The sequence below is a fragment of the Pseudophryne corroboree genome, chromosome 8 (genome assembly GCF_028390025.1).
Source record: "Pseudophryne corroboree isolate aPseCor3 chromosome 8, aPseCor3.hap2, whole genome shotgun sequence".
NCBI lineage: Eukaryota > Metazoa > Chordata > Amphibia > Anura > Myobatrachidae > Pseudophryne > Pseudophryne corroboree.
The window spans coordinates 72,556,977-72,577,512 of record NC_086451.1 but is presented as its reverse complement, the minus strand read 5'-3'; the positions used below and the strand labels follow the sequence as shown (position 1 = coordinate 72,577,512).

General features: G+C 47.3%; 1 protein-coding gene across 3 annotated transcripts in view; it reads left to right on the top strand.

Annotated features, from left to right (window-relative positions):
- AK1 (adenylate kinase 1) overlaps positions 1 to 20,536 on the top strand; it is a 162,661-nt gene that overhangs the window by 98,828 nt on the left and 43,297 nt on the right. The window contains exon 1 of one of the 3 annotated variants that reach the window (XM_063936647.1): positions 18,716 to 18,812. The exons of the other annotated variants lie outside the window; for them this stretch is intronic. The gene's annotated coding sequence lies outside the window, so the exon portion shown is untranslated. Of the gene's footprint in view, positions 1 to 18,715; positions 18,813 to 20,536 lie in introns of those variants that run through there. 3 annotated transcript variants of the gene reach the window in all.

Here is a 20,536-nt window from a genome sequence, read left to right as displayed (position 1 = left end):
CATTAAAATTCCTTTACAAAATAAGCGATTAATAAGTGACTTGAGTGAGTTTGAGTACAGTATGTGTTCCCCACCGTCACCTGCTACTCTGCACATTGCTGCTTGCAGGAATATGTACAGTAGCCGCTAAATCACTGATAGTAGGAAAGGGTCTGTACAGGATCGAATATCGTCCAGTGCGTTCTGGGAAAGGGCAAGTGTGTGATGTTAAATGTCAGCTCCCCGTAAAATACATGCTACCCATCCCCTAACATTATGTCCTAATGCATTCTGCAGTCACTCTTTAAAGTTCAAACTTCCTGAACACTTATTCTTAAATTAGCAAATCTGTGAATTTCCCTTGGCTGATTTCTGTTGCCATATAGGCCTATAGGTTTCCTGACACCGGGGAGGCAGAATTTGAGCATTGGCAAAAATCTGCACTTCAGTTTTAGCCTTTACTAATATATTTCTCAGATGGGGGCATATGGGGGTTTAATTCATGCAGATGAGGACGGGGCTATGATGACGTATCATCAAGGCCAGCCCGCACACTTTTTAGGAAAGAGAAGCAGGATCCGAGAGGGTGGCCTACGATACCGGGAAAGCAGGAGGATTCCCCTACGTAATCCTGTAACGAGATAATCAACATTTAGAGGTTTATTCATGAAGCAGTGAAAAGAGTGGAGAAATGAGTCTGTGGAGAAGTTGCCCATAGCAATCAGTCAGCTGCTCCGTACAGTTGTATAGTATAAAAATTATAAATGTTAGTTCAATGCTGATTTGTTGCTATGGGCAACTTCTCCACTGGCTCACATCTCCACACTTTTCACTGCTTCCTGAATAGACCCCTTAAACTCTTACTTATGTTTTGCATTTGAAAAACTGATGTAGTGTGCAGACATATGATATTGGATTAAATATTGTCGAGAAGCCAGATGAGGGCAGACTTTTCACAGGAGGAAATCCCACTATATATATATATATATATATATTGACACTCAGTTTTCCCAGGTAATGAAAAAAAAGAATATACCAGCACTTTTAGAGATGAAAAAAACAATTATTCTTCACAAAGATTCCATTGCATATAGACCGACAGCTGCAGCCCGACAGCTGTCTCACCCAGCACTGATTGAAACAGCTGTCGGTCTATATGCAATGGGATCTTTATTAAGAATAGATACATTTTTTTTTCATCTCTAAAAGTGAATGCTGGTATATTCTTTTTCATTACCTGGGAAAAGTGAGTGTCAGTATTAACCCCTTTTTGACCTTGCACCACCATTTGTTTTGTCGGTTATATCTTTCACTGAGTGCTGTCTTTTTATATCTATCACCTAAATACTTCTATCCAGTACTACTCACTCCTCTGTGTCTCCCATGTTTGACTGTCCCATCCCAATATACTGGAACTTCTCACTAGCAGTCCCCTCTTCCCTTGTGTATTCTCCATTCTCTTACCTACCTTGCCCAGCCTTGGTAATCTTTTGCAATCAGTGGCTCTGAACCTGCATGCTGGGCCCATCTACTGGGATATTGGTTCTGTCAGCGCCTGTTTCCTAGCTATAGTGACTGTGGGGCCTGATTCAGTGCTGGTTGCAGTTGGATTTGTGGTAATATGCACCAACTGCATTGGTGGTTCTGAACACTCCACCACTGGCGCACCACTGCGCACACCGTCCATACTTGCAGCAAACATGGCCTCTCTGGCTGTGGACCTGCATTTGGGAACACAGCTACGTTCACTGACATGACTGTGACACTCCCATAACAAGACAATGAGATGGCCTGTTTTTGCAAACACACTGGGCCATCTCCCAGTCACCTTCCAGGAAACCCATGGTTGTGCGCCACCGGTTCTACTGCCAGTATCAACGTAACCAGCAGCCTATGTGTGCACTCAGTGGTACGGTTGCACCGTAGGGGTTTTCAGGACTTTTTGTGTATTTGCAGCATCAAATAATCGCTCAACTGCGCGAAAATCAGCACTGTGTCGTCTCTGATCCAGGCCTTTTATTTGTGTTAATAGCCAATTATTGAGTGCCATGTATCTGTTGTTTCCATCCTGTTATGTCTTCTTTGTACTTCTCTATGCACTTTGTACAGCAATGACGTCCCATTAATAAAGCATGATAATACTACTATGTATATATACTCTACAGATAATATGCAATTCTGTTTCTAATTCAGCTTTCCCCTGATAACATATGCTGTATAAATCTGACAAACACTACATTCCAAACACTATATAGACATTCTGATCTGAGAAAGCCTAATAATTAATGACACAGCCAGGCCCCATACACTACAACGATATTCCTGAGGCTGAAGTCGGATGTAATTTCCCTTGAACTCCCCCGGGACATTCCCGGGAGTGATTCCATACGATTTGGTACTTTTGTGCTATTTTTTGCATAAGATATATCGCATGCGATTGATGAAGCCGCAATACATCGCATGCAATATATCGTACGGCATACAATTGTACCATGAGATACATCTGATGGGTTGGATAGAGGGCTACGTAGGCTGGGAGTGTCCTGAGAATGCCAGTCACACTTCCCTGTGATACATCGCATGCACAAAAAACACACTTTTTCCATCCGATTCCATCCAATTCCGATATATCATTAGTGCAGCACTAACGACCCTGGGGAACCTATCTGACAGCCACGGGGACGCGCATCAGATTGGATACGACCTAAAACACATACGATTGTACACAATTTCATACAATATATAAGACGGATATATCGGAATTGTATGAAATTGTGTAAAATCGTCCTAGTGTATGGGGCCCTTAATTAAGTGCTAGTACACTGATAGAAATTGCAATGCTGCATTCTCTTCTTCCTTTAATTAGTAGTCTGGCCTACAGTTGGGATTACAAACACTTGTAATCAACCCCTGTCGTCGCCTGTGTTCTATTCTATTGTCTGTCTTTGCCTTTGGCTAGATTGTTGAAATCTCATAAAAATGAAAGAACCTTGAAGACTCCAGGTATGAGTACTACTGCCCCTTGTGGATAAATTAGTTATTACATATTCCTAATATCAGAAAGTGGAACACATAAGAATATTCCTACTTTCCTATCCTTTTCAGGGCACTGTACACAGAGAGCTGTGTGTGCGGAGCTTCAGGGACTTGTCATTAGAAATGTACAGAGCAGACAGAGAGCTGTTGTGACAGCACACATTAGGTTCATCTCATTAATTATAGATAGGAAGTGCATTAGTGTCTGGTAGTATTATCCGAGACAGCTCATAGCAAGGCAGGACGGAGACCACACAGGGACGGTAAGGCAAGGGCTATGTCACCCACCCACTCATTCATGTACATTGTGTAATATGGAAGCAGTGACAATATTGGGCAGAGGACTTGGGCACCCCGTCTATTAGACTGGGAACACTGCGGTGGCAGAGTTTTCACTGACAGTCCCAGACTTATTTACTACCCAGGGTCCCCATAGTTTTATAAGGTTAGGATGTGTCAGTATCCGTCAAAGGGGATGATAGCATCTGAGTAGGGGAATTGGGGGGGGGGGGGGATTGGGGGAGGGGTTGGGTGACAATCACTGGAGCGTTTTTTTTATTCTTTTGCATATGTTTACAAAGAAGAACTGGCCTGGGAAGGTAAGGGTGGGGTGGTCCACATTTGAGACTTTGGGGGCCGCTTCAGAATGTTTCTATGGGGGCCAACATTTCTAAGTATGGCCCTATAGTCCACAGATATCAATCTGATGAGTGTAGTGTAATGTATTGGACATTCATTACAGCTGTTATGTTGGTTGCTCTGGGTTACAGCACATTTTGTTATTTGTGCTCTAGGTTTTCTTATTCCTTAACAACTGACCTTTCTAGTGTCTCATATGCTCATCTAAGTAGGGGAACTAGTGCTATGGGAAGGAAGCCTCTGAGCATTAAGACCTGCCCTTATTTATGTTGCCTTAGAATTGGGTTCTCCTCCTCCTTAGCTGGCACCCATTTTGCTCCAGGTCTTCCTCTCCTCCGCTATCTCTACTGAGCATTGCAGCAGCCCCAGGCCATGTGACTACCAGCACAGTGAGGCATCTGGTACCCCATAGAGAGATCCAATATTACCTTCTGCAATGGGGGATGGGATGTACCCTCTATGGGAAGGGGAAAGGCAAAGCGGCACGCAGGAGAATGGCAGATTTCAGAGACCAGTAAGGTGTAGGGAGGGATGAATGGGTGGTAAAATAAGATGTCTCCCTCCCTACAAACTATGTAGGCCCCTTCAATATTTTACTATGGACCCACCAATTTCTATTTATGCCAGTGGAGGGTGCATTGACATCACCAGTCAGGAGACTTTGTAATGTCACAGATACAGTAGCTGGTCATTTGGGAGAGGTAAGTACTGACACATGCTCCAGTGTGACCCTCGTTGGTTTCCTCCTCTTTCTTATCTGGTAAAGCCCCCAGGTGCAGCCCTGCATCTTACTTTGTGTGGAATGGGGTTATGGTGGCATATATCATCGCAGTCCGTAGTCTACCACCGCACTCCCTTGCCCATTACCAACATGGTGGGGCAACAGCTGGCATCTTTTTCATGTAAGAATCTGACATGTGCTGCCTCTCCATGTCACAGCTGGTGCACTGCAGTGAAAATGAAGACACTCATTTAAGTGCGCTTCAAACCCTGACACCCTAGGTGACAACTTAGGTTTATGTGGTGGTGTAGTGGCAGCCATGGGTAAGTAGCACCTGTGACAGGAATACGTGTATCTTGTGCATGTTCCCTACATTTCATAGAGTTAGTGCAAGCTGTGAGTTTTTGGGTCATTTATATACCCTACCATCACAAATCTGATAACTGAGGGCCTGATTCAGAGTGGCACACTATGCTCATATTCACGCAAGCGGACAATGTTTCCTACGCTCCAGGTGGTATTTCATCATCTCCGGTCACTCTCAGTCCTTGCACATTCGGACACACATACACTATGGCAGGGCTTTGTAGTTGCATTAGCATAAAGACGCAGACGCCACTGCAGCAAAAGACATGTCCATTTCAGAATGGGTGTGGATCATAGGGTCGACCACACGTAATGTCTAGGTCGACCACTATTGGTCGACAGTAACTAAGTTGACACCTAAAATAGGTTGACACAATCATTAGGTCGACATGACAAAAGGTCGACGTGATTTTGTAAAGTTTTTTTTTTTGTTTTCTTCGTAGAGTGACCGGGAATCCCAATTAGTGCACCGCGGCTTCGGGCAAAGTGCCTCGCTCCGCTACCGCTGCGCTCAGCACAGGTTACCGTTCCCAATTGTAGTCCACGTGGATCATAAAGTATGAAAAAGTAAAGAAAAATTTAAAAAATTGTGAAAAACTCATGTCGACCTTTTGACATGTCGACCTAGTAACCATGTCGACCTAATGCATGTCGACCAATAGTTGTCGACATAATGCATGTCGACCTAAGTGTGGTCGACCTAGAGATCGGATACCCTCAGAATCAGGTCATAAAGGTTTTGCAGAGAACTGTTGGGACTGGGCACTGGAAATGTAATAATGTGACAGCAGGAATCATACCAGACTTATTGGTCAACTAAGGCAAAATTGTGCCCCCTTCGTGGCGGTTCAGTTTTATTACGGGATCGTAATAGCACAGAGGAACGGAGTCCTACCCCAGACATTTAAAAAAAATTGTATTGAGGATAATAGCAGATTGTGAAACGTGCATTCAATAAATAAATAGAATAAGAAGTATAATACTGACCAAGTGGTCATTACTAAGAAATAAGAACATTTCCAGGGACAAACATTGGGGGTAATTCAGAGTTGATCGCAGCAGCAAATTTGTTAACAGTTGGGCAAATCCATGTGCACTGCAGGGGAGGCAGATGTAACATGTGCAGAGAGAGTTAGATTTGGGTGACGTGTGTTCAAACTGAAATCTAAATTGGTGTAAAAATAAAGCAGCCAGTATTTACCCTGCACAGAAACAAAATAACCCACCCAAATCTAACTCTCTGCAAATGTTAGATCTGCCCTCCCTGCAGTGCCAGTGCCGTAACTAGACATTTTAGCGCTGTGTGCAAGAAACTGCATCGCCCCCCCCCTCCATTATTTAAATTACGCCGCACAGTAGCGCCACTACACCAGCCCCTTTTACACATTACGGCAGACAGCGTCATCTTTTTACACATTACGGCAGACAGCGTCATCTTTTTACACATTACGGCAGACAGCGTCCTCTTATTACACATTACGGCAGACAGCGTCCCCTTTTTTACACATTACGGCAGACAGAGTCTCCTTTTTTTACACATTACGGCAGACAGAGTCCCCTTTTTACACATTACGGCAGACTGCGTCCCCCTTTTTTACACATTACTGCATACAGCGTCCACTATTTTTTACACATTACGGCAGACAGAGTCCCCTTTTTTACACATTACAGCAGACAGCGTCCTCTTTTCTTTTTTTTTACACATTACGGCAGACAGAGTCCCCTTTTTTACACATTATGGCAGACAGCGTCCCCTTTTTTTTTTAAACATTACGGCAGACAGAGTCCCCTTTTTTTACACATTATGGCAGACAGCGTCCCCTTTTTACACATTATGGCAGACAGCGTCCCCTTTTTTACACATTACGGCAGACAGCGTCCCCTTTTTTACACATTACGGCAGACAGCGTCCCCTTTTTTACACATTACGGCAGACAGTGTCTCCTTTTTACACATTACAGCAGACAGCGTCCCTTTTTTACACATTACGGCAGACAGCGTCCCCTTTTTTTTTAAACATTACGGCAGACAGAGTCCCCTTTTTTTACACATTATGGCAGACAGCGTCCCCTTTTTACACATTATGGCAGACAGCGTCCCCTTTTTTACACATTACGGCAGACAGCGTCCCCTTTTTTACACATTACGGCAGACAGCGTCTCCTTTTTACACATTACAGCAGACAGCGTCCCTTTTTTACACATTACGGCAGACAGCGTCCCCCTTTTTTACACATTACGGCAGACAGCGTCCCCTTTTTTACACATTACGGCAGACAGCGTCCCCCTTTTTTACACATTACGGCAGACAGCGTCCCCTTTTTACACATTATGGCAGACAGCGTCCCCCTTTTACACATTATGGCAGGCAGCGTCCCCCTTTTACACGTTACGGCAGACAGCGTCTCCTTTTTTACACGTTACTACAGAGAGCGTCCCCCTTTTACACATTATGGCAGTCAGAGTTCCCCTTTCCCCCTTTAACACAGTACGGCAGCCAGGCCCCCTTACACCCCCCCCCCCTCCTACCCTTAGGGTGTAGTGTAGTGTAGTTTTGTGAAGTGTACTGTGGTGTAGTGTAGTGTAATATAATGTAGTGTAGTGTAATATAGTGTAGTGTAGTGCAGTCACTTACGTGCTGTTGCGGGCAGGCGGCGGCTTCACGGGGACACGGGCGGGTGGGTGGCGGCTTCAGCAGCAGGAGTCTGGTGGGCGGCAGCGGCTTCCGTGTTACAGGAGAGGGGGGCCGGGCTGCCGCTGGGCCATTTAGAAGGCTGCACAGACGCCGCAGCGGCTTGAAAACTTCCTCTGAAGCTGGACACAGGTGGGCGGGCGGCGGCGGCTTCAAGTTCAGAGGAAGTCGCGGAACACAGGTGGGTGGGTGGCGGCGGCTCCAGCAGGTCACGGTCGGGCGCCGCCGCCGCCAGCGGGACACAGGCGGCGCCGCCTTCAGCAGTCTGGGCTCGGAGCTAGCAGGTGTGATGCCCGATGGTGCGCCCTCAGTGCATTTGCGCTGTGGGCAAGGCACCATCGGCACACACCTAGTTACGGCTCTGTGCAGTGCACATGGTTTTGCCCAACTGCTATCAAATTTGCTGCTGCGAACAACTCTGAATTACCCCCAATGTCTGGAGAAGGCGGCTACACCTTTAGGTGTCATGGAATGTGCTGTGTTGTCACTTCTGGAATGTCACTATCTGTTTCACAGCAGCTCTTTCCGCCTGTTTCCATGGAGAATGTAACGTTTCATGACTTGTGTTAAGGTGGGTACACACTAATAGATATATCTGCAGATCAATTGATCGGCAGATATATCTATGGACGGATCGGGCACACTGCCCGATCTGTCGGGAACTGACGTCATGAACTGGGCGGGCGTGTACATTGGCGATATATTGGCACGCCGCAGCATGTGTACGGGCGGTCGGCCGACCGCCCCGTACACACACAGCGACGCGCCAATATATCGGTAGATATGTTGGCCGTCGGCTGTGCTGCGCATCCGACGCGATACGTCTGTGAACGACGGAGTTCACAGACGTATCGGCCGTACACACAAGAGAACGGCCGATATATCGACCAGTGTGTACGGGCCTTTAGATTGTTTAGTTCCACGCTCCAGTTATACTAATAAAACATTAACTGCACATGACTATTTCTTTTATGGGCCTCATTTATTTTTAATATGATAGTTAATTTACATATTAGAACCAGCCCATAGTAAAATGCACGAGTGAAGAGAAGGAACTTATAGACACGGGAGTGTATATTTCAATATAAGTGGAAGCCTTGGATCTATATACTGTATGACATGTCGTAATAGTGCAGGAGTAGGTAGCGTGGGGTGCTGCGGCTGCTGTGGAACTACACATCCCAGGAGGCCCTGCTGTAATTTTAACATGCCCCAACTGCAAAACCATGGCAGGGCCTGCTGGTACCAGTGATGTGTAATGAAGATGTCTCGGAGATTAGCAGTATTGGAAAAGTTGGGATTACTGTGTGTCCGTGCGCTAATGGGGCTGGCTCAGTAGCACTATATGGCCGTTTGCAATTAGTCCCAGATAAAATTTTATGCATTCTGTATTGGTTTCACTGGCAATACCATCCGTGTCATCATACACCGTGCCATGCCCAGTAGTATAGCCAAGTTACTCCCACCTCTTCTTTTTAAACAAAATGTTATACAGTGGATGAGAGACATTAATACCGATTTCAGATGCAATGCCAGGTCACACCCGGAATTTGGAAACGGATCCTTTCCAGGTACGACCCGACATTAGACCCCTTCATGCTGGCTTCCCAACTTGGCAATATGCCGAGTCGGGTTGCAATTGCGGGCAGAGGGCTGAGGCGGCACTGACGACATCAGGGGCGGGGAGGAGGTGGCGCCTGGAGATCAGATCATCTCCAAGCGCCGCCACCTCTATAGTGTGAACGAGTCTTGGGTCGCATCGACCCGGGCAACCTGTTCACACCGCAGCTGACCCAGTAATAACCCGTGTTAAACCCTCCTTTTAACCCGGGTTAAAATACCAGGTCAGGCGTTCCGGGAAATCAGACCTTACCCCTTTCACACCACACCTCGACTCGCGTCGACCTGGCAATATACCGGGTTGATACCGGGTTATTTGTGCAATGTAAAAAGGGTAAGTACTGTAAGTGACCTACGCAGAGGTCCATAATAAGAAATAGAGGTACCAGTAGCCAAGTCAAAGCATACATTAAAAAAAAAGAGAATAATGAATAATCACCTCAAATAGGTAGCCTCATCCAGTTGTGTTTTGTATATTAATACAGAGGGTAAAGAAGAGAAGAATGTAAATGAAAAGGGCAAGATGAAGAGTGTTACACCTGGTCTCTGCATCTCCCTCAGGGCAGATATAACTATAATCCATATGTTTGTTCCAGTCTCAGGGGGGGAAAAGCTTCTTCGTGTGTGGCTGTTGTAAAAGAGAATAATAATGATGGGCACATTCCAATTGTGTGGATATCTGAGCTCCCTTTGCTTCCAACGATTGTACTAACCACCCCCCACACATTGGTGGTCCCTATAGTGAAGTGACTGATCACTAGGAGGAGTAGGGGCAAAGTCTTCCCTTTCCTTATCCTCTCGGGCTGTCAGTCACATTGCTGACAGGTATTGTAGGAAGGAGTGCAGGGTAATAGTTTCACGCCACACTCCTACTGGAAACAGTTACTGCTGACCACCCGATGACCAGAGTACAGGGGAAGATGTATAGTAAAGAGGACAAATGGAGAAGTTGCCCATGGCAACCAATCACCTTCCAGCTATCATTTATCTAGCACATTCTATAAGATGTTAGAACAGAAGCGATTGGTGTTTGGACAACCTCTCCATCTGTCCTCTTTAGAAATATTAATAATGTACATCTTCCACATGACCAAGGTTCTTTCCTTACCCCCTTGGGAGAACGTCCCTGTATCTGAGACACTGCTTTTCTAGATGTCTGACTTAAGAGCCTATTTATGAAAAAGTGGTGATAAGCATCATGATTTTATTTTATATTTCTCTGACGTCCTAAGTGGATGCTGGGACTCCGTAAGGACCATGGGGATTAGCGGCTCCGCAGGAGACTGGGCACAACTAAAGAAAGCTTTAGGACTACCTGGTGTGCACTGGCTCCTCCCACTAAGACCCTCCTCCAGACCTCAGTTAGATTCTTGTGCCCGGCTGAGCTGGATGCACACTAGGGGCTCTCCTGAGCTCCTAGAAAGAAAGTATATTTTAGTTTTTTTTATTTTACAGTGAGATCTCCTGGCAACAGACTCACTGCAGCGAGGGACTAAGGGGAGAAGAAGCGAACCTACCTAACTGGTGGTAGCTTGGGCTTCTTAGGCTACTGGACACCATTAGCTCCAGAGGGATCGACCGCATGGAACCGGCCATTGATGTTCGGTCCCGGAGCCGCGCCGCCGGCCCCCTTACAGAGCCAGAAGCAAGAAGTGTTCCGGAAAATCGGCGGCAGAAGACTTCAGTCTTCACCAAGGTAGCGCACAGCACTGCAGCTGTGCGCCATTGCTCCGCATGCACACCTCACACTCCGGTCACTGATGGGTGCTGGGGGGGGGCGCCCTGAGCAGCAATATAAACACCTTGCCTGGCAAAATCATCACAATATATAGCCCCAGAGGCTATATATGTGATAAATACCCCTGCCAGAATCCATAAAAAAGCGGGAGAAAAGTCCGCGAAAAAGGTGCGGGGCTATCTCCCTCGGCACACTGGCGCCATTTTCTCTTCACAGTGCAGCTGGAAGACAGCTCCCCAGGCTCTCCCCTGTAGTTTTCAGGCTCAAAGGGTTAAAAAGAGAGGGGGGGCACTAAATTTAGGCGCAATATTGTTTATACAAGCAGCTATTGGGGGAAAAATCACTCAGTTATAGTGTTAATCCCTGCATTATATAGCGCTCTGGTGTGTGCTGGCATACTCTCTCTCTGTCTCCCCAAAGGACTTTGTGGGGTCCTGTCCTCAGTCAGACGCCCGTTACCTCAGATGGCAGACACAGATGTCGACACGGAGTCTGACTCCAGTGTCGACGAGGTTGAGACATATACACAATCCACTAGGAACATCCGTTACATGATCTCGGCAATGAAAAATGTGTTACTCATTTCTGACATTAACCCAAGTACCACATAAAAGGGGTTTTATTTTTGGGGAGAAAAAGCAGCCAGTGTTTTGTTCCCCCATCAGATAAATGAATGAAGTGTGTAAAGTAGCGTGGGTTCCCCCGATAAGAAACTGGTAATTTCTAAAAAGTTACTGATGGCGTACCCTTTCCCGCCAGAGGATAGGTCACCCCTTAGGGTGGATAAGGCGCTCACACGTTTGTCAAAAAAGGTGGCACTGCCGTCTTAGGATACGGCCACCTTGAAGGAGCCTGCTGATAAAAAGCAGGAGGCTATCCTGAAGTCTGTATATACACACTCAGGTTATATACTGAGACCTGCAATTGCCTCAGCATAAATAGTGCTGCTGCAGCGTGGTCTGATACCCAGTCAGATAATATTAATACTCTAAGACAGGGATAATAGTTTGCTAACATAGAGCATATTCAAGACGTCGTCTTATATATAAAGGATGCACAGAGGGATATTTGCTGGCTGGCATCCAGAATTAATGCAATGTCCATTCTACCAGGAGGGTATTAGAAACCCGGCAGTGGACAGGTGATGCTGCCTACAGGGCCGGCAACAGAAATCTTGGGGCCCGGTACACTGATATCCCTGTGGGCCCCCCCGATATACAAATATAGGGGCGTGACCACAGAGCTCCTTTTACACATTACGTCAGGCAGAGTCTCCCTTTTTACACATTACAGCAGCAGAGTCCCCTTTTTTACACATTATGGCAGCAGAGTCCCCCATTTTTACACATTATGGCAGGCAGTCCCCATTTTTACACATTATGGGAGGGGGAGAGAGAGTTATACTCACCTGTAACGATCCAGCATGCCCCACCATAATGGCCATCCCTACCTTTTCTCGCCCTGCAATCTTCGCTCTTACCTACAGTAATACCAGGTTTACAGGGCAGATGTAATGCATGCACATGCATCCATGATATGTGCCTGCACGCAGCCCATCCCAAACCCAAAGCCCCAAACTCCTGCTGGAGAGCCGAGTGCACCTGCAGTGCAGACACTTGACTTACCAGACACAGCCGCCGGCGCCGTGAATCAACAAGGCTCAGCCTCCGAGTGACCAGCTTGATGCACCCCGCCGCAACAAGCTGCCAGCAGTCCCGCAATCCTGCTCCTGCCTGCCTGCTCACGCTCCTCACAGCAGAGACAGGGTGGGCGGGGATGACTGGGAGAGGAGGGGAGGTCCGGAGGTAGCGTTGTGTGACAGCTGACCTGGCGCTGGGCTTGGGGATGCTAAGTGGTGACCACAGATCATGGGGGTGGGGGAGCTGAAAAAAAAGGTCAGTTATTGATTACTTTTAACTGCACAGCGGGCGGCCCGCAGCTGGCGCGATGCCGCAATATATATAATTATTTAGATCTGTTACATGCTGCCGCCGCTGGACCTTGGGGCCCCTCACAACGTCGGGGCCCGGGATGGCTGTCCCCTTTGACCCCCCCTGTCGCCGGGCCTGGCTGCCTATAAAAGGCACAAGGAGATTCTGTCTTATAAGGGTGAGGAATTGTTGGGGGATGGTCTCTGGGACCTCGTATCCACAGCAACAGCTGGGAAGAAAAATTTTTACCTCAGGTTTCCTCACAGCCTAAGAAAGCACCGTATTATCAGGTACAGTCCTTTCGGCTTCAGAAAAGCAAGTGGGTCAAAGGCGCTTCCTTTCTGCACAGAGACAAGGGAAGAAGGAAAAAGCTGCACCAGCAGCCGGTTCCCAGGATCAAAAATCTTCCCCCGCTTCCTCTGAGTCCACCGCATGACGTTGGGGCTCCACAGGTGGAGACAGGTGCGGTAGGGGCGCGTCTCGGGAACTTCAGGGACCAGTGGGCTTGCCCACAAGTGGATCCCTAGGTTCTGCAAATAGTATCACAGGGATACAGGCTGGAGTTCGAGGCGACTCCCCCTCGCCGTTACCTCACATCAGCCTTGCCTGCTGCCCTCGGAGAAAGGTAGTACTGGCGGCAATTCACAAGCTGTACTTCCAGCAGGTGAAATCAAGGTACCCCTCCTTCAACAAGGCCTGGGTTACTATTCCAAAATGTTGTGGTACCGAAACCAGACGGTTCGGTGAGACCCATTCTAAATTTGAAAGCCTTGAACACTTATATACGAAGGTTCAAGTTCAAAATGGAATCGCTCAGGGCGATTATTGCAAGCCTGGAGAATTTCATGGTATCACTGGACATCAAGGATGCTTACCTGCATGTCCCTATTTACCCTCTTCACCAGGAGTACCTCAAAATTGTGGTACAGGATTGTCATTACCAATTCCAGACGTTGCCGTTGGTCTGTCCCCGGCACCGAGGTATTTACCAAGGTAATGGCTGAAATAATTATCCCGTACGTGGACGATCTCCTTATAAAGGCGAGGTCCAGGGAGCAGTTATTCGGCGGAGTAGCACTATCTCGGGAAGTGCTACAACAGCACGGCTGGATTCTGAATAGTCCAAAGTCGCAGCTGGTTCCTACGACGCGTCTACTGTTCCTGGGTATGGTTCTGGACACAGAACAGGATAAAAAGGGTTTCTCCCGGAGGAGAAGTCCAAGGAGTTGTCGTCTCTAGACAGAGACCTCCTAATACGTATACAGGTGTCGGTGTATCAAAGCACGCGAGCCCTGGGAAGGATGGTAGCTTCTTACGAAGAAATTCCATTCGCCAGGTCCCATGCAAGGATTTTCCAGTGGGATCTGTTGGACAAGTGGTCCGGGTCGCATCTTCAGATGCATCGGCGGATAACCCTGTCTCCAAGGGCCAGGGTGTCGCTGTTGTGGTGGCTGCAGAGTGCTCATCTTCTAGGGGGCCGCAGATTCGGCATACAGGACTGGGTCCTGGTGACCACGAATGCCAGCCTTCGAGGCTGGGGGGCAGTCACACAGGGAAGAAACTTCCAAGGCTATGGAAAAGTCAGGAGACTTCCCTACACATAAATATTCTGGAACTAAGGGTCTTTTACAATGCCCTAAGTCAGGCTAGACCCCTGCTTCAACACCGGCCGGTGCTGATCCAGTCAGACAACATCACGGCGGTCGCTCATGTAAACCGACAGGGCGGCAGAAGAAGCAGGATGGTGATGGCAGAAGCCACAAGAATTCTCCGATGGGCGGAAAATCATGTGTTAGCACTGTCAGCAGTGTTCATTCCCGGAGTGGACAACTGAGAAGCAGACTTTCTCAGAAGACACGACCTCCACCCGGGAGAGTGGGGACTTCATCCAGAAGTTTTCCAAATGATTGTACACCGTTGGGAAAGGCCACAGGTGGACATGATGGCGTCCCGCCTCAACAAAAAGCTACAAAGATATTGCGCCAGGTCAAGGGACCCTCAGGCGATAGCTGTGGACTCTCTGGTAACACCGTGGGTGTACCAGTCGGTGTATGTGTTCCCTTCTCTGCCTCTCTTACCCAGGGTAATGAGAATAATAAGAAGGAGAGGAGTAAGAACTATACTCATTGTTCCGGATTGGCCAAGAAGAGCTTGGTAACCAGAGCTCCAAGAAATGATCTCAGAGGACCCATGGCCTCTGCCGCTCAGACAGGACCTGCTGCAGCAGGGGGCCTGTCTGTTCCAAGACGTACCGCGGCTGCGTTTGACGGCATGGCGGTTGAACGCCGGATCCTGAAGGAAAAGGGCATTCCGGAGGAAGTTATCCCTACGCTATTTAAAGCTAGGAAAGAAGTGAACGCAAACCATTATCACCGCATATGGTGGAAATATGTTGCGTGCTGTGAGGCCAGGAAGGCCCCAAAGGAGAAATTTCAGCTAGGTCGATTTCTGCACTTCCTACAGTCAGAGGTGACTATGGGCCTAAAATTGGGTTCCATTGGGGTCCAGATTTCGGCTCTATCGATTTTCTTCCAAAATAGAACTGGCTTCACTGCCTGAAGTTCGGACTTTTGTTAAGGGAGTGCTGCATAGTCAGCCCCCGTTTGTGCCTCAAGTGGCACCGTGGGATCTCAACATGGTGTTGGATTTCCTGAAGTTGCATTGGGTTGAGCCACTTAAATCCGTGGAGCTACAATACCTCACGTGGAAAGTGGTCATGCTGTGGGCCGTGGCTTCGGCCAGGCGTGTATCAGAATTGGCGGCTTTGTCATACAAAAGCCCTTATCTGTATTTTATATGGATAAGGCGGAATTGAGGACTCGTTCCCAATTCCTTCCTAAGGTGGTATCAGTTTTTCATGTGAACCAACCTATTGTGGTGCCTGCGGCTACTTGGGACTTGGAGGATTCCAAGTTACTGGACAGAGTCAGGGCCCTGAAAAGTATATGTTTCCAGGACGGCTGGAGTCAGGAAAACTGACTCGCTATTTATCCTGTATGCACCCAACAAGCTGGGTGCTCCTGCTTCTAAGCAGACTATTGCTCGCTGGATCTGTAGCACGATTCAACTTGCACATGCTGTGGCTGGACTGCCGCACCCTAAATCTGTAAAAGCCCATTCCACGAGGAAAGTGGGCTCTGTTTGGGCGGCTGCCCGAGGGGTCTCGGCTTTACAACTTTGCCGAGCTGTTACTTGGTCGGGTTCAAACATTTTTGCAACAGTCTACAAGTTTGATACCCTGGCTGAGGAGGACCTAGAGTTTGCTCATTCGGTGCTGCAGAGTCATCCGCACTCTCCCGCCCGTTTGGGAGCTTTGGTATAATCCCCATGGTCCTTACGGAGTCCCAGCATCCACTTAGGACGTCAGAGAAAATAAGATTTTACTCACCGGTAAATCTATTTCTCGTAGTCCGTAGTGGATGCTGGGCGCCCATCCCAAGTGCGGATTGTCTGCAATACTTGTTTATAGTTATTGCCTAACTAAAGGGTTATTGTTGAGCCATCTGTTGAGAGGCTCAGTTATATTTCATACTGTTAACTGGGTATAGTATCACGAGTTATACGGTGTGATTGGTGTGGCTGGTATGAGTCTTACCCGGGATTCAAAATCCTTCCTATTTGTGTCAGCTCTTCTGGGCACAGTATCCTAACTGAGGTCTGGAGGAGGGTCTTAGTGGGAGGAGCCAGTGCACACCAGGTAGTCCTAAAGCTTTCTTTAGTTGTGCCCAGTCTCCTGCGGAGCCGCTATTCCCCATGGTCCTTACGGAGTCCCAGCATCCACTACGGACTACGAGAAATAGAATTACCGGTGAGTAAAATCTTATTTTATTGCCACTTATCAATGATTTACTTCTGTTATCTCCACGCTGAGATAGTAACAACAGTACAGCTATTGTGGTGGCACATTGGGTGCATGAGGAAGCGTCAGCCAAAACCTTATCTTCCATTTATAGGGCAGAGCTAGTGGTTTTCACCCTTTAATAAATTGGCACCTTACTATTCCTGTCACCATTGTCTGATTTGTGACTCCTCCATTGGGAATAGCAACAATAATGAATGAGGATAAAACATTAGTTTATTTATGTAGCGTATCGTGCTCGATGGGAAACAGGGCTTTGTACAGTAGTTTGTTTCTGACAGTTGGGCACTAAAGGCTTAAGCTGGGTACACATTAGACGATGTGTACTCAGCATGACATCAGCGGCGGCGGGACATGGCAGGGGTTCTAGCATCGGCAAGTAAATACACACTTGCTGGTGCCGGGAGCAATGGCGGAGAAGGGGTGGAGCCATGCTTACCAGTGATGTCGCCAGATTGAGCTGCATGCAGGTCCGACAGGCAATGTCGCTGACAACCCGCTGGAGTGCCCATCGTCAGCGACTTAGTGGGTACACGTTGCACGATTTTAACTATTTGTCGTTGTGATCCGTTTGAATTGGTCAAAATGTTTAAAGGATCATCTAATGTGTACCCAGCTTTAATCATCTTAACAAGGACACTATATGTATGTATGTATGTATGTATAATATATCTATATGGGTTGGGGTTACTTGGCCGGCACACGGGATCCCGGCGGTCAGCATACCGATGCCGAGATCATAGTCGCCAGAATGCTGGCAGGGGGACAAGCGTAACGAAGCTCCTTGCAGGCTCACTGTGCTCGCCACACTGCAGGCTCGGTGGCTTGCTGCGCTCACCACAGGTTCTATTCCCACTCTATGGGTGTCGTGGACACCCACGAGTGGGAATAGTCCCTGATAGCCAATATGGTGGCTGACGGCATTGTGACTCTTCAGGATCCCGGCTTCGATATACTGACTGCCGGGATCCTGTGGATCGGTCACGTAACCACATCCCATATATAGACGTGTGTATGTATAAATAAATAATATATATATATATATATACACACACACACACACACACACACACACACACACACACACACACACACACACACACACACACACGTTAATAGATCAGCTTCTCCAACATGAGCTGTCATGTTAGTGCCTATGGGTGAGGTGTTTGGTGATGAGAGATGGAGAAGTACAGGTGGGCTGTGAGGGCAGAATAAGAAGACCCAACTATGACCCTTGCAGAGCCGGCCCTAGGTATAGGCAAACTAGGCATGCCATGGGGCACAAGCAGCTTCTGCTGATTAAAACGATATGCAGCATGCCTATATTCTGTGTGTGACTGTATCTGTATCTGCATACGAAATGCATTACTAATGTGTGGCATTATGTGTATAAGGTGTACTACAGTACTTTGTGGCATAACGTATAGAAAGGGCACTACTGTGTGGTCTAATGTGAATAAAGCATTATGGTGTGGTGTAATGTGAAGGGGCACTACTGTGTGGTCTAATGTGAATAAATAGCATTATGGTGTGGTGTAATGTGAAGGGGCACTACTGTGAGGAGTGACATGGGACAATTGTGTGATGTAACGTGAATAAGAGACACTATTGCATGATATAATGTGAATAAAGTTGCAGTACTGTGTGGTGTAAGTTCAACTGGGGGTATTATTGTGTGGCCATGCCCCTTCCCAGCAAGAACATGCACCGTTTTGTGCTGCGCACTGAATGTGCACACTGTTCCTATTTAAAACATAGGGGGTAGGAACACCAAAATGAGGACTGCTATGGGTGAGGGGTGATGGTACTGGGAAAGGGGTACAGGGTGAGAGGCGGAAATAGCGTCTGTACAAGGGGGCACCTGCCAAATCTTGCATAGGGCATCATATTGGTTAGGGCCGGCTCTGGACCCTTGTGTTATATATTGACTGAATGATAAAATTATTTTAACTCCTTGATTGACAGAAGGATAGTTTACTATCTGCAGATGATGCAAGGATTTCTTTCTGGCTGTCCAACAGTTAATTCCTTTCCCTCCATTGCATCCTGCGTCACTCTGCTTGTTTCTCAGCCTCCCTTCCTCCGCTGCTCCCTATTCTTCTTCTGCATGTTGTTTACCACCTAAACCACGCAGGCTGCATGGTGATGTCTGGCAGGCTGGCATTCTCGCACTACCCACTCTCACCTGTCGGCTGAGGAGGTGCCCTGTGATACGTGACACTGACAAAGGTCATTGGTGTTTTGTGTGTATGCCTGTGCATTCCCATGTACTGTGTGCATCTGTACGCCTCTATGTGTGCTGTTACTGGGCTCCGATGTTGTCTATTATATTAATCTGACATGTTGTTCCTGACTGTGCACAGTTTATGTGTGCATACTAGTACTGCTTGTGTCTCTGCTGTATGTGTGTATTGGCATTATATGTGTAACCTGAAGCACCTCTCTGCTTGTGTTATTGGTTGTGTGAATGAGATCCTCATCTGGCAGAAGGGTCCGTGATAATGTGACTGCAGGCATGTATGTATTATGTTTCTGCATGTACGTGCTATGTTTCTGCAGTGGCTGCGGGGGTGTCTCAGCGTGCCTCAGAGATGTCATTGTTTCACTGGTAAAAAGGTTTCATCATTTTCATCCAGCCCTTCTATTTGCTGGATGGGAGCCAATACTAGATAAGGGGACTTCCATAAATAGTGTTATAGCACAATGTACAATAGCGATATGTTTGCAGAGTGGTTTTAGACATGAGCTTGAATGAGTCACTGTTCATACTGTATGCTTTCCTTCTATCGATGAGTGTGGGGCTCCCTCACACTGCTATCTGGGGGTCCTTCTGTCCTTAGCCGCTACTGAATAGCATATTGCATGGTTGCCAATTTAGGTGACCGTAGAAACGCCATAGCTTCGGTGAGACAAGACCCTGCCTTGTTTAGTTATTAGTCAGGGTTATGATATTTTATCTATAATAACCTGGGCTAAATACAGCAATGTGTCTGTTCTTTTATAGTGATTTTCTTAACATCAACTAATTAAAGCATTTCCACCTTCACGCAGCTTTAATTATCTGACTTAAAGACGCCCACCACTGCAACTTTTACTACCATTTGATTTAACAGTTTTGCTTCGTTCTGTGCTTTTCAGCCATGCATTTGTAGTATCAGGGGATGGTGTGTGTGTGTGTGTGTGTGTGTGTGTGTGTGTGTGTGTGTGTGTGTGTTTTGGGGTGTTTTTGACCCCTTCAATTATGACAGGCATGAATGATGTAACCTGAAGATAAACATAAAGCCTTTGATTAAGCCCAAATTATTGGCATAGGCGTGCGCAGGCGCCGACACGGGGGTTCCTCTCCGAACTTCCCCCCTCCGCTGCATTGTGGTCTACTCTCCCCTCCCCTGTCCAGAATATAGACTACTCTACTTACCTGGGCGGCCCAGGTGAGCAGTCTTATGTCCCAGAGGAAGGGGTGGAGGTAGTCAGTTACCCGGCGGACGGGTGAGGGGGGGGGGGGGGGTCCGGAGCACCCCACCCACCCCCGTGTCGGTGTCTGCGCACGCCTATGGTTATTGTGTTGAAGTAGGAAAAGCAGAATATTATCATTCTGTGAAATGGATCAGCTTGGAACTAATTAGAACGTTGTGGGGCTATATACTAGACAAGCAGTGTGTGGTATTTCATTCACAAGCTTATTTGGTGCTACAAAGGTTAATGAAAAAAAAATCTCCTGGGGATTGGTGAGGAAATTGTTTCCACAGGCGTGTGTAACTTCTAGCACTACACTACACACTACAGTATCTCCCAGTGCACTGATTACACTACAAAGGCAATTCAGTGTCTACAACACATATACAGTACTGGCTGCATAAGTCACAGCTGATCTGTGGCTGCATTACTCAGTAGGGGGAAAAAAAATATATATATACTGTATATATTTTTGTAACTCAAAGGTAAATGATATT